Source organism: Calliopsis andreniformis, unplaced genomic scaffold (assembly GCF_051401765.1).
Source record: "Calliopsis andreniformis isolate RMS-2024a unplaced genomic scaffold, iyCalAndr_principal scaffold0002, whole genome shotgun sequence".
NCBI lineage: Eukaryota > Metazoa > Arthropoda > Insecta > Hymenoptera > Andrenidae > Calliopsis > Calliopsis andreniformis.
In genome coordinates, this window is record NW_027480423.1 from 21228140 (window position 1) to 21244422 (window position 16283).

Consider the following 16283-nt stretch of genomic DNA (forward strand, 5'->3'; position numbering starts at 1 on the left):
ACCACATCTAATAGCTACGGCCTTAGAAGTCAACGCCAGGAGCATAAAATACAATATAAATACAACAGCTTTTCCAACGTATAAATAAATAATTTCAAACAGTGTGAAAGTAATGGTCATTTCTACGTTCCGGGTAACCTAGGCGTCACTCTAGGGCGTTGCTCCACCATATCTAGTAGCTACGGCCTTAGAAGTCAACGCCAGAAGCACAAAATACTTTAAAAATGCAACAGTTTTTCCATCATATAGCATGACTAATTGCAACCAGTGCGAAAGTAATGCTCATATCGACATTTCGGGCACCCTAGACTTAACTCTGAGGCGTTGCTCCACCAGATCGAAGAGTTAGGGCCTTAGAAGTCAACGCCCGAAGCATAAAATACAGTATAAGTACAACAGTTTTTCCATCGTACAAAATGAATGATTGCGAACATTGTGAAAGTAATGGTCATTTCTACGTTCCGGGCAACCTAGGCCTGACCCTAGGGCGTTGTTCCACCAGATGGAATAGTTAGGGCCTAAGAAGTCAACGCCTGAAGCATAAAATACGATACAAATACAACAGCTTTTCCATCGTAGAAAACGAATAACTGCAAACAGTGTGATAGGACTGGTCATTTCTACGTTCCGGGTAATATAGGTTTCACTCTAGGGCGCTGCTCCACCAGATCGAATAGCTAGGGCCTTAGAAGTCAACGCCCGATGCATAAAATACAAAAAAATAGAACAGTTTTTCCATGTGTAAAACGAATAATTGCTACCAGTGTGAAAGTTATGGTCATTTCTACGTTCCGGGCAACCTATGCGACACCCTAGGGCGTTGCTCCACCACATCTAATAGCTACGGCCTTAAAAGTCGACGCCAGAAGCATAAAATACGATATAAATACAACAGCTTTTCCATCGTATAAAACGAATAATGGTAACCAGTGTGAAAGTTATGGTCATTTCTACGTTCCAGTCAACCTAGGCTTCACTCTAGGACGTTGCTACACCAGATCGAATAGTTAGGGCCTATGAAGTCAACGCCAGAAGCATAAAATACAATAAAGGTGCAACAGTTTTTCCATCGTATAACAGGAATAATTGCAACCAGTGTGAAGGTAATGGTATGTTCTACGTTCCGAGCAGCCTAGGCTTCACTCTAGGGCGGTGCTCCACCAGATCAAATAGTTAGGGCCTATGAAGTCAACGCCCGAAGCATAAAATGCACAATAAATAGAACAGTAGTTCCATTGTATAAAACGAATAACTGCAACCAGTGTGAAAGTACTGGTAATTTCTACATTCCGGCAACCTAGGCTTCACCCTAGGACGTTGTTCTACCAGATGGAATAGTTAGGGCCTAAGGAGTCAACGCCAGAAGCATAAAATACGATATAAATACAACAGCTTTTCCATCGTATAAAACGAATAATTGCAAACAGTGTGAAAGTAATGGTCATTTCTACGTTCCGGGTAACCTAGGCGTCACTCTAGGGCGTTACCCCAACAGATCGAATAGTTAGGGCCTTAGAAGTCAACGCCAGAAGCTTAAAATACAATAAAGATGCAACAGTTTTTCCATCATACAACAGGAATAACTGCAAACAGTGTGAAAGTACTGGTCATTTCTGCGTTCCGGGTAACCTAGGTTTCACTGTAGGGCGTTGCTCCACCAGATCGAATAGCTAGGGCCTTAGAAGTCAACGCCCGAAGCATAAAATGCAAAATAAATAGAACAGTTGTTCCATTGTATAAAACGAATAACTGCAACCAGTGTGAAAGTACTGGTCATTTCTACGTTCCGGGCAACCTAGGCTTCACTCTAGGGCGTTGTTCCACCAGTTGGAATAGTTAGGGCCTAAGAAGTCAACGCCAGAAGCATAAAATACGATATAAATACAACAGCTTTTCCATCGTATAAAACGAATAATGGTAACCAGTGTGAAAGTTATGGTCATTTCTACGTTCCGGTCAACCTAGGCTTCACTCTAGGACGTTGCTCCACCAGATCGAATAGTTAGGGCCTATGAAGTCAACGCCAGAAGCATAAAATACAATAAAGGTGCAACAGTTTTTCCATCGTGTAACAGGAATAATTGCAACCAGTGTGATTGTTATGGTCATTTCTGCTTCCCGGGCAACCTTGGCTTCACTCTAGGGCGTTGCTCCACCAGATCGAATAGTTAGGGCCTTAGAAGTCAGCGCCCGAAGCATAAAATGCAAAATAAATAGAACAGTTTTTCCATTGTATAAAACGAATAACTGCAACCAGTGTGAAATTACTGGTCATTTCTACGTTCCGGGTAACCTAGGCTTCACTGTAGTGCGTTGCTCCACCAGATCGAATAGCTAGGGACTTAGAATTCAACGCCAGAAGGATAAAATACAATATAAGTACAACAGTTTTTCCATCGTATAAAATGAATAATTGCAGACATTGTGAAAGTAATGGTCATTTCTGCGTTCCGGTCAACCTACACGTCATACTAGGGCGTTGCTGCTCCACATCTGATAGCTACGGCCTTAGAAGTTAACGCCGGAAGCATAAAATACAATATAAATACAACAGCTTTGCCATCGTATAAAATGAATAATTGCAAACAGTGTGAAGGTAATGGTCGTTTCTACGTTCCGAGCAACCTAGGCTTCACTCTAGGGCGTTGCTCCACCAGATCGAATAGTTAGGGCCTTAGAAGTCAACGCCAGTAGCATAAAATACAATAAAGATGCAACAGTTTTTCCATCATACAACAGGAATAACTGCAAACAGTGTGAAAGTACTGGTCATTTCTACGTTCCGGGTAACATAGGTTTCACTCTAGGGCGGTGCTCCACCAGATCAAATAGTTAGGGCCTAAGAAGTCAACGCCCGAAGCATAAAATGCAAAATAAATAGCACAGTAGTTCCATTGTATAAAACGAATAACTGCAACCAGTGTGAAAGTACTTGTAATTTCTACGTTCCGGCAACCTGGGCTTCACCCTAAGGCGTTGTTCCACCAGATGGAATAGTTAGGGCCTAAGGAGTCAACGCTAGGAGCATAAAATACGATATAAATACAACAGCTTTTCCAACGAATAAAACGAATAATTGCAAACAGTGTGAAAGTAATGGTCATTTCTACGTTCCGGGTAACCTAGGCGTCACTCTAGGGCGTTACTCCAACAGATCGAATAGTTAGGGCCTTAGAAGTCAACGCCAGAAGCATAAAATGCAATAAAGATGCAACAGTTTTCCATCGTACAACAGGAATAACTGCAAACAGTGTGAAATTTCTGGTCATTTCTACGTTCCGAGCAGCCTAGGCTTCACTCTAGGGCCTTGCTCCACCAGATCGAATAGTTAGGGCCTTAGACGTCAACGCGAGATGCATAAAATACAATAAAGGTGCAACAGTTTTTCCATCGTATATAAGGAATAACTGCAACCAGTGTGAAAGTACTGGTCATTTCTACGTTCCGGGTATCCTAGGTTTCACTCTAGGGCGTTGCTCCACCAGATCGAATAGCTAGGGACTTAGAATTCAACGCCAGAAGGATAAAATACAATATAAGTACAACAGTTTTTCCATCGTATAAAATGAATAATTGCAGACATTGTGAAAGTAATGGTCATTTCTGCGTTCCGGTCAACCTACGCGTCATACTAGGGCGTTGCTGCTCCACATCTGATAGCTACGGCCTTAGAAGTTAACGCCGGAAGCATAAAATACAATATAAATACAACAGCTTTGCCATCGTATAAAATGAATAATTGCAAACAGTGTGAAGGTAATGGTCGTTTCTACGTTCCGAGCAACCTAGGCTTCACTCTAGGGCGTTGCTCCACCAGATCGAATAGTTAGGGCCTTAGAAGTCAACGCCAGTAGCATAAAATACAATAAAGATGCAACAGTTTTTCCATCATACAACAGGAATAACTGCAAACAGTGTGAAAGTACTGGTCATTTCTACGTTCCGGGTAACATAGGTTTCACTCTAGGGCGGTGCTCCACCAGATCAAATAGTTAGGGCCTAAGAAGTCAACGCCCGAAGCATAAAATGCATAATAAATAGCACAGTAGTTCCATTGTATAAAACGAATAACTGCAACCAGTGTGAAAGTACTGGTAATTTCTACGTTCCGGCAACCTGGGCTTCACCCTAAGGCGTTGTTCCACCAGATGGAATAGTTAGGGCCTAAGGAGTCAACGCCAGGAGCATAAAATACGATATAAATACAACAGCTTTTCCATCGAATAAAACGAATAATTGCAAACAGTGTGAAAGTAATGGTCATTTCTACGTTCCGGGTAACCTAGGCGTCACTCTAGGGCGTTACTCCAACAGATCGAATAGTTAGGGCCTTAGAAGTCAACGCCAGAAGCATAAAATACAATAAAGATGCAACAGTTTTCCATCGTACAACAGGAATAACTGCAAACAGTGTGAAAGTTCTGGTCATTTCTACGTTCCGAGCAGCCTAGGCTTCACTCTAGGGCCTTGCTCCACCAGATCGAATAGTTAGGGCCTTAGATGTCAACGCGAGATGCATAAAATACAATAAAGGTGCAACAGTTTTTCCATCGTATATAAGGAATAACTGCAACCAGTGTGAAAGTACTGGTCATTTCTATGTTCCGGGTATCCTAGGTTTCACTCTAGGGCGTTGCTCCACCAGATCGAATAGCTAGGGACTTAGAATTCAACGCCAGAAGGATAAAATACAATATAAGTACAACAGTTTTTCCATCGTATAAAATGAATAATTGCAGACATTGTGAAAGTAATGGTCATTTCTGCGTTCCGGTCAACCTACGCGTCATACTAGGGCGTTGCTGCTCCACATCTGATAGCTACGGCCTTAGAAGTTAACGCCGGAAGCATAAAATACAATATAAATACAACAGCTTTGCCATCGTATAAAATGAATAATTGCAAACAGTGTGAAGGTAATGGTCGTTTCTACGTTCCGAGCAACCTAGGCTTCACTCTAGGGCGTTGCTCCACCAGATCGAATAGTTAGGGCCTTAGAAGTCAACGCCAGTAACATAAAATACAATAAAGATGCAACAGTTTTTCCATCATAGAACAGGAATAACTGCAAACAGTGTGAAAGTACTGGTCATTTCTACGTTCCGGGTAACATAGGTTTCACTCTAGGGCGGTGCTCCACCAGATCAAATAGTTAGGGCCTAAGAAGTCAACGCCCGAAGCATAAAATGCAAAATAAATAGCACAGTAGTTCCATTGTATAAAACGAATAACTGCAACCAGTGTGAAAGTACTGGTAATTTCTACGTTCCGGCAACCTGGGCTTCACCCTAAGGCGTTGTTCCACCAGATGGAATAGTTAGGGCCTAAGGAGTCAACGCCAGGAGCATAAAATACGATATAAATACAACAGCTTTTCCATCGAATACAACGAATAATTGCAAACAGTGTGAAAGTAATGGTCATTTCTACGTTCCGGGTAACCTAGGCGTCACTCTAGGGCGTTACTCCAACAGATCGAATAGTTAGGGCCTTAGAAGTCAACGCCAGAAGCATAAAATACAATAAAGATGCAACAGTTTTCCATCGTACAACAGGAATAACTGCAAACAGTGTGAAAGTTCTGGTCATTTCTACGTTCCGAGCAGCCTAGGCTTCACTCTAGGGCCTTGCTCCACCAGATCGAATAGTTAGGGCCTTAGATGTCAACGCGAGATGCATAAAATACAATAAAGGTGCAACAGTTTTTCCATCGTATATAAGGAATAACTGCAACCAGTGTGAAAGTACTGGTCATTTCTACGTTCCGGGTATCCTAGGCTTCACTCTAGGGCGTTGCTCCACCAGATAGAATAGCTAGGGACATAGAATTCAACGCCAGTAGAATAAAATACAATATAAGTACAACAGTTTTTCCATCGTATAAAATGAATATTTGCAAAAATTGTGAAAGTAATGGTCATTTCTACGTTCCGGGCAACCTATGCGACACTCTAAGGCGTTGCTCCACCACATCTAATAGCTACAGCCTTAAAAGTGAACGCCAGAAGCATAAAACACGATATAAATACAACAGCTTTTCCATCGTATAAAACGAATACTGGTAACCAGTTTGAAAGTGATGGTCATTTCTACGTTCCCGCCAACCTAGGTTGCACTCTAGGGCGTCGCTCCAATAGATCGAATAGCTAGGGACTTAGAATTCAACGCCAGAAGGATAAAATACAATATATGTACAGCAGTTTTTTCATCGTATAAAATGAATAATTGCAAACATTGTGAAAGTTATGGTCATTTCTACTTTCCGGGCAACCTAGGCTTTACCCTAGGGCATTGTTACACCAGATCGAATAGTTAGGGCCTGAGAAGTCAACACCAGAAGGATAAAACACAATATATGTACAACAGTTTTTCCATCGTATAAAATGAATAATTGCTAACATTGTGAAGGTACTGGTCATTTCTACGTTCCGGCAACCTAGGCTTCACTCTAGGGCGTTGCTCCACCAGATCGACTAGTTGGGGCCTTAGAAGTCAACGCCAGAAGCATAAAATACAATAAAGATGCAACAGTTTTTCCATCGTATAACAGGAATAATTGCAACCAGGGTGAAGGTAATCGTATGTTCTACGTTCCGGGCAACCTATGCGACACTCTAGGGCGATGCTCCACCACATCTAATAGCTGCGGCCTTAAAAGTCAACGCCAGAAGCATAAAATACGATATAAATACAACAACTTTTCCATCGTATAAAACGAATAATGGTAACCAGTGTGAAAGTTATGGTCATTTCTACGTTCCGGTCAACCTAGGCTTCACTCTAGGACGTTGCTCCACCATATCGAGTAATTGGGGCCTATGGAGTCAACGCCAGAAGCATAACATACAATAAAGGTGCAACATTTTTTCCATCGTATAACAGGAATAATAGCAACCAGTCTGAAAGTTATGGTCATTTCTACGTTCCGGGCAACATAGGCTTCACTCTAGGGCGTTGCTCCACCAGATCGAATAGTTAGGGCCTTAGAAGTCAACGCCCGAAGCATAAAATGAAAAATAAATAGAACAGTTTTTCCATTGTATAAAACGAATAACTGTAACCAATGTGAAAGTACTGGTCATTTCTACGTTCCGGGTAACCTAGGTTTCACCCTAGGTCGTTGCTCCACCAGATCGAATAGCTAGGGACTTAGAATTCAACGCCAGAAGGATAAAATACAATATAAGTACAACAGCTTTGCCATCGTATAAAATGAATAATTGCAGACATTGTGAAAGTAATGGTCATTTCTACGTTCCAGGCAACCTAGGCGTCACCCCAGGGCGTTGCTCCACCACATCTAATAGCTACGGCCTTAAAAGTGAACGCCAGAAGCATAAAACACGATATAAATACAACAGCTTTTCCATCGTATAAAACGAATAATGGTAACCAGTGTGAAAGTAATGGTCATTTCTACGTTCCGGTCAACCTAGGCGTCACTCTAGGGCGTTGCTCCACCACATCTAATAGCAACGGCCTTAGAAGTCAACGCCAGGAGCATAGAATACAATATAAATACAACAGCTTTGCCATCGTATAAAACCAATAACTGTAACCAGTGTGAAAGTACTGGTCATTTCTACGTTCCGGGTAACCTAGGTTTCACCCTAGGTCGTTGCTCCACAAGAACGAATAGCTAGGGACTTAGAATTCAACGCCAGAAGGATAAAATACAATATAAGTACAACAGTTTTTCCATCGTATAAAATGAATAATTGCAGACATTGTGAAAGTAATGGACATTTCTACATTCCGGGCAACCTAGGCGTCACTCTAGCGCCTTGCTCCACCACATCTAATAGCTACGGCCTTAGAAGTCAACGCCAGAAGCATAAATTACAATATAACTACAACAGCTTTTCCATCGTATGTAATGTATATTTGCAAACAGTGTGGAAGTAATGCTCATTTCTACGTTCCGTGCAACCTAGGCTTCACGCTAGGGTGTTGCTCCACCAGATGGAATAGCTAGGGACTTTGAACTCAGTGCCAGAAGCATAAAATGGAATATAAATATAACAGCGTTTCCATCGTATAAAACGAATAACAGTAACCAGTGTGAAAGTACTGGTCATTTCTACGTTCCGGGTAACCCAGGTTTCACCCTAGGTCGTTGCTCCACCAGATCGAATATCTAGGGACTTAGAATTCAACGCCAGAAGGATAAAATACAATATTAGTACAACAGTTTTTCCATCGTATAAAATGAATAATTGCAGACATTGTGAAAGTTATGGTCATTTCTACGTTCCGGGCAACCTAGGCTTCACCCTAGGCCGTTGTTCCACCAGATCGTATAGTTAGGGCCTGAGAAGTCAACACCAGAAGGATAAAACACAATATATGTACAACAGTTTTTCCATCGTATAAAATGAATAATTGCTAACACTGCGAAGGTACTGGTCATTTCTACGTTCCGGCAACCTAGGCTTCACTCTAGGGCGTTGCTCCACCAGATCGACTAGTTGGGGCCTTAGAAGTCAACGCCAGAAGCATAAAATACAAAAAAGATGCAACAGTTTTTCCATCGTATAACAGGAATAATTGCAACCAGGGTGAAGGTAATCGTATGTTCTACGTTCCGGGCATCCTATGCGTTTGAAAGTGATGGTCATTTCTACGTTCCCGGCAACCTAGGTTTCACTCTAGGGCGTCGTTCCAATAGGTCGAATAGCTAGGGACTTAGAATTCAACGCCAGAAGGATAAAATACAATATATGTACAACAGTTTTTTCATCGTATAAAATGAATAATTGCAAACATTGTGAAAGTTATGGTCATTTCTACTTTCCGTTCAACCTAGGCTTTACCCTAGGGCGTTGTTACACCAGATCGAATAGTTAGGGCCTGAGAAGTCAGCGCCAGAAGAATAAAACACAATATAAATACAACAGCTTTTACATCATATAAAACGAATAATTGCAACCAGTGTGAGAGTTCTGGTCATTTCGACGTTCCGGGCAGCCTAGGCTGCACCCTAGAGCGTTGCACCAACAGATTGAATAGCTGCGGCCTTAAAAGTCAACGCCAGGAGCATAAAATACGAAATAAATACAACAACTTTTCCATCGTATAAAACGAATAATGGTAACCAGTGTGAAAGTTATGGTCATTTCTACGTTCCGGTCAACCTAGGCTTCACTCTAGGACGTTGCTCCACCAGATCGAATAGTTGGGGCCTATGGAGTCAACGCCAGAAGCATAATATACAATAAAGGTGCAACAGTTTTTCCATCGTATAACAGGAATAATTACAACCAGGGTGAAGGTAATCGTATGTTCTACGTTCCGGGCAACCTATGCGTTTGAAAGTGATGGTCATTTCTACGTTCCCGGCAACCTAGGTTTCACTCTAGGGCGTCGTTCCAATAGGTCGAATAGCTAGGGACTTAGAATTCAACGCCAGAAGGATAAAATACAATATATGTACAACAGTTTTTTCATCGTATAAAATGAATAATTGCAAACATTGTGAAAGTTATGATCATTTCTACTTTCCGGGCAACCTAGGCTTTACCATAGGGCGTTGTTACACCAGATCGAATCGTTAGGGCCTGAGAAGTCAGCGCCAGAAGAATAAAACACAATATATGTACAACAGTTTTTCCATCGTATAAAATGAATAATTGCTTACATTGTGAAGGTACTGGTCATTTCTACGTTCCGGCAACCTAGGCTTCACTCTAGGGTGTTGTTCCACCAGATCGAATAGTTAGGGCCTAAGAAGTGAACGCCAGAAGCATAAAATGCAATAAAAATACAACAGTCTTTCCATTCTATAACAGGAATAATTGCACCCGGTGTGAAAGTGATGGTCATTTCTACGTTCGAGGCAACCTAGGCTTCACTCTCGGGCGTTGTTCCACAAGATTGAATAGTTAGGGCCTAAGAAGTCAACGCCAGGAGCATAAAATACGATAAAGATGCAACAGTTTTCCCATCGTATGAAACGAATAATTGCAACCAGTGTGAAAGTGATGGTCATTTCTACTTTCCGGGCAACCTAGGCTTCACCCTAGGCCGTTGTTCCACCAGATCGTATAGTTAGGGCCTAAGAAGTGAACGCCAGAAGCATAAAATACAATATAAATACAACAGCTTTTACATCATATAAAACGAATAATTACAACCATTGTGAGAGTTCTGGTCATTTCAACGTTCCGGGCAACCTAGGCTGCACCCTAGGGCGTTGCACCAACAGATTGAATAGTTAGGGCCTCAGAAGTCAACGCCCGAAGCATAAAATACAAAATAAATAGAACAGTTTTTCCATCGTATAAAACGAATAGTTGCTACCGGTGTGAAAGTTATGGTCATTTCTACGTTCCGGGCAACCTATGCTTCACTCTAGGGCGGTTCTCTACCAGATTACGTAGTTAGGGCCTAAGAAGTCAATGCCAGAAGCATAAAATACAATATAAATACAACAGCTTTTCCATCGTATATAATGTATATTTGCAAACAGGCTGAAAGTAATGGTCATTTCCATGTTCCGGGTAACCTAGGCTTCACTGTCGGGCGTTGCTCCACCAGATCGAAATGTTAGGGCCTAAGAAGTCAACGACCGTAGCATAAAATACGATATAAGTACAACAGCATTTCCATCGTATTAAATGAATAATTGCAAACAGTGTGAATGTAGTGGTCATTTATACGTTCTGCGCAACCTAGGCTTCACTTTATGGCGTTCTTCCACCACATCGAATAGCTACGGCCTCAGAAGTCCACGCCCGAAGCATAAAATACAAAATAAATAGAACGGTTTTTCCATTGTATAAAACGAATAATTGCTACGAGTGTAAAAGCTATGGTCATTTCTACGTTCCGGGCAACCTAGGCTTCACCCTAGGGCGTTGTTCCAGCAGATCGAATAGTTAGGGCCTAAGAAGTGAACGCCAGAAGCATAAAATGCAATAAAAATACAACAGTCTTTCCATTCTATAACAGGAATAATTGCAACCGGTGTGAAAGTGATGGTCATTTCTACGTTCGAGGCAACCTAGGCTTCACTCTCGGGCGTTGTTCCACAAGATCGAATAGTTAGGGCCTAAGAAGTCAACGCCAGGAGCATAAAATACGATAAAGATGCAACAGTTTTCCCATCGTATGAAACGAATAATTGCAACCAGTGTGAAAGTGATGGTCATTACTACTTTCCGGGCAACCTAGGCTTCACCCTAAGCCGTTGTTCCACCAGACCGTATAGTTAGGGCCTAAGAAGTGAACGCCAGAAGCATAAAATACAATATAAATACAACAGCTTTTACATCATATAAAACGAATAATTGCAACCAGTGTGAGAGTTCTGGTCATTTCGACGTTCCGGGCAGCCTAGGCTGCACCCTAGAGCGTTGCACCAACAGATTGAATAGCTGCGGCCTTAAAAGTCAACGCCAGAAGCATAAAATACGAAATAAGTACAACAACTTTTCCATCGTATAAAACGAATAATGGTAACCAGTGTGAAAGTTATGGTCATTTCTACGTTCCGGTCAACCTAGGCTTCACTCTAGGACGTTGCTCCACCAGATCGAATAGTTGGGGCCTATGGAGTCAACGCCAGAAGCATAATATACAATAAAGGTGCAACAGTTTTTCCATCGTATAACAGGAATAATTACAACCAGGGTGAAGGTAATCGTATGTTCTACGTTCCGGGCAACCTATGCGTTTGAAAGTGATGGTCATTTCTACGCTCCCGGCAACCTAGGTTTCACTCTAGGGCGTCGTTGCAATAGGTCGAATAGCTAGGGACTTAGAATTCAACGCCAGAAGCATAAATTACAATATAAGTACAACAGCTTTTCCATCGTATAAAACGAATAATAGCAACCAGTGTGAAAGTTATGGTCATTTCTACGTTCCGGGCAACCTAGGCTTCACTCTAGGGCGTTGCTCCACCAGATCGAATAGTTAGGGCCTTAGAATTCAACGCCCGAAGCATAAAATGCAAAATAAATAGAACAGTTTTTCCATTGTATAAAACGAATAACTGTAACCAATGTGAAAGTACTGGTCATTTCTACGTTCCGAGTAACCTAGGTTTCACCCTAGGTCGTTGCTCCACCAGATCGAATAGCTAGGGACTTAGAATTCAACGCCAGAAGGATAAAATACAATATAAGTACAACAGTTTTTCCATCGTATAAAATGAATAATTGCAGACATTGTGAAAGTAATGGTCATTTCTACGTTCCGGGCAACCTAGGCGTCCCCCTAGGCCGTTGCTCCACCACATCTAATAGCTACGGCCTTAGAAGTCAACGCCAGAAGCATAAAATACAATATAAATACAACGGCTTTCCCATCGTATAAAACGAATAATTGCAAACAGTGTGAAAGTAATGGTCATTTCTACGTTCCCGGCAACCTAGGTTTCTCTCTAGGGCGTCGCTCCAATAGATCGAATAGCTAGGGCCTAAGAAGTCAACGCCAGAAGCATAAAATGCAATAAAAGTACAACAGTTTTTCCATCGTATAACAGGAATGATTCCACCCAGTTTGAAAGTGATGGTCATTTCTACGTTCCCGGCAACCTAGGTTTCAGTCTAGGGCGTCGCTCCAATAGATCGAATAGCTAGGGACTTAGAATTTAACGACAGAAGGATAAAATACAATATAGGTACAGCAGTTTTTTCATCGTATAAAATGAATAATTGCAAACATTGTGAAAGTTATGGTCAATTCTACTTTCCAGGCAACCTAGGCTTTACCCTAGGGCGCTGTTACACCAGATCGAATAGTTAGGGCCTGAGAAGTCAACGCCAGAAGAATAAAACATAATATATGTACAACAGTTTTTCCATCGTATAAAATGAATAATTGCTAACATTGTGAAGGTACTGGTCATTTCTACGTTCCGGCAACCTAGGCTTCACTCTAGGGCGTTGCTCCACCAGATCGACTAGTTGGGGCCTTAGAAGTCAACGCCAGAAGCATAAAGTACAATAAAGATGCAACAGTTTTTCCATCGTATAACAGGAATAATTGCAACCAGGGTGAAGGTAATGGTATGTTCTACGTTCCGGGCAACCTAGGCTTCACTCTAGGGCGGTGCTCCACCAGATCAAACAGTTAGGGCCTAAGAAGTCAACGCCAGAAGCATAAAATAAAATATGAATACAACAGCTTTACCATCGTATAACCGGAATAATTGCAACCAGTGTGAATGTAATGGTCATTACTACGTTCCGGGCAACCTAGGCTTCACCCTAGGCCGTTGTTCCACCAGATCGAACAGCTAGGGCCTAAGAAGTGAACGCCAGAAGCATAAAATACAATAAAGATGCAACAGTTTTTCCATCGTATAACAGGAATAACTGCAACCAGGCTGAGAGTTCTGGTCATTTCGACGTTCCGGGCAACCTAGGCTGCACCCTAGGGCGTTGCACCAACAGATTGAATAGTTAGGGCCTCAGAAGTCAACGCCGGAAGCATAAAATACAAAATAAATAGAACAGTTTTTCCATCGTATAAAACGAATAGTTGCTACCGGTGTGAAAGTTATGGTCATTTCTACGTTCCGGGCAACCTATGCTTCACTCTAGGGCGGTTCTCTACCAGATTACGTAGTTAGGGCCTAAGAAGTCAATGCCAGAAGCATAAAATACAATATAAATACAACAGCTTTTCCATCGTATATAATGTATATTTGCAAACAGGCTGAAAGTAATGGTCATTTCCATGTTCCGGGTAACCTAGGCTTCACTGTCGGGCGTTGCTCCACCAGATCGAAATGTTAGGGCCTAAGAAGTCAACGTCCGTAGCATAAAATACGATATAAATACAACAGCATTTCCATCGTATTAAATGAATAATTGCAAACAGTGTGAATGTAGTGGTCATTTATACGTTCTGGGCAACCTAGGCTTCACTTTATGGCGTTCTTCCACCACATCGAATAGCTACGGCCTCAGAAGTCCACGTCTGAAGCATAAAATACAATAAAAATACAACAGTCTTTTCATCGCATAACAGGAATAATTGCAACAAGCGTGAAAGTAATGATCATTTCGGCGTTTCCGGCATCCTAGACTTAACTCTGAGGCATTGCTCCACCAGATCGAATAATTAGGGCTTGAGAAGTCAACGCCCGAAGCATAAAATACAAAATAAATATAACGGTTTTTCCATTGTATAAAACGAATAATTGCTACGAGTGTAAAAGCTATGGTCATTTCTACGTTCCGGGCAACCTAGGCTTCACCCTAGGGCGTTGTTCCAGCAGATCGACTAGTTAGGGCCTAGGAAGTGAACGCCAGAAGCATAAAATGCAATAAAAATACAACAGTCTTTCCATTCTATAACAGGAATAATTGCAACCGGTGTGAAAGTGATGGTCATTTCTACGTTCGAGGCAACCTAGGCTTCACTCTCGGGCGTTGCTCCACAAGATCGAATAGTTAGGGCCTAAGAAGTCAACGCCAGGAGCATAAAATACGATAAAGAGGCAACAGTTTTCCCATCGTATGAAACGAATAATTGCAACCAGTGTGAAAGTGATGGTCATTACTACTTTCCGGGCAACCTAGGCTTCACCCTAGGCCGTTGTTCCACCAGATCGTATAGTTAGGGCCTAAGAAGTGAACGCCAGAAGCATAAAATACAATATAAATACAACAGCTTTTACATCATATAAAACGAATAATTGCAACCAGTGTGAGAGTTCTGGTCATTTCGACGTTCCGGGCAACCTAGGCTGCACCCTAGAGCGTTGCACCAACAGATTGAATAGTTAGGGCCTTAGGAGTCAACGCCCGAAGTATAAAATACAAAATAAATAGAACGGTTTTTCCATTGTATAAAACGAATAATTGCTACGAGTGTAAAAGCTATGGTCATTTCTACGTTCCGGGCAACCTAGGCTTCACCCTAGGGCGTTGTTCCACCAGATCGAATAGTTAGGGCCTAAGAAGTGAACGCCAGAAGCATAAAATGCAATAAAAATACAACAGTTTTTCCATCGTATAGCAGGAATAATTTGCAACCAGTGTGATAGTAGTGGTCATTTCTACGTTCCGGGCAACCCAGGTTTCATTCCAGGGCGTTGCTCCACCAGATCGGATAGTTACGGCCTAAGAAGTCAACGCCAGAAGCATAAAATACGATAAAGATGCAACAGTTTTTCCATCGTATAAAACGAATAATTGCAAACAGTGTGAAAGTAATGGTCATTTCTACGTTCCGGGCAACCTAGGCTTCACTGTATGGCGTTCTTCCACCACATCGGATAGCTACGGCCTCAGAAGTCAACGCCTGATGTATAAAATACAATAAAAATACAACAGTCTTTCCATCCTATAACAGGAATAATTGCAACCCGTGTGAAAGGGATGGTCATTTCTACGTTCCAGGCAACCTAGGCTTCACTCTAGGGCGTTGCTCCACCAGATCAAACAGTTAGGGCCTTAGAAGTCAACGCCCGAAGCATTAAATACAAAATAAATAGAACAGTTTTTCCATTGTATAAAACGAATGATTGCTACCAGTGTAAAAGTTATTGCCATTTCTACGTTCCGGGCAACCTTGGCTTCACTGTCGGGCGTTGCTCCACCAGATCGAAATGTTAGGGCCTAAGAAATCGACGCCCGAAGCATAAAATACGATATAAATACAACAGCATTTCTACCGTATAAAACGAAAAATTGGAAACAGTGTGAAAGATATGGACATTTCTACGATCCGGGCTACCTAGGCTTCACTCTATGGCGTTCTTCCACCACATCGAATAGCAGCGGCCTCAGAAGTCAACGCCAGAAGCTTAAATACAATATAAATATAACAGTTTTTCCATCGTATAAAACGAATAACAGCAACCAGTGTGAAAGTTATGGTCATTTCTACGTTCCGGGCAACCTAGGCTTCACTCTATGGCGTTCTTCCACCACATCGAATAGCAACAGCCTCAGAAGTCAACGCCAGAAGCATAAATACAATATAAATATAACAGTTTTTCCATCGTATAAAACGAATAATAGCAACCAGTGTGAAAGTTATGGTCATTTCTACGTTCGGGCAACCGAGGCTTCACTCTACGGCGATGCTCCACCAGATCGAATAGTTAGGGCCTTAGAAGTCAACGCCCGAAGCATAAAATACAAAATAAATAAAACAGTTTTTCCATCGTATAAAACGAAAAATTGCAAACAGTGTGAAAGATATGGACATTTCTACGATCCGGGCTACCTAGGCTTCACTCTATGGCGTTCTTCCACCACATCGAATAGCAACGGCCTCAGAAGTCAACGCCAGAAGCATAAATACAATATAAATATGACAGT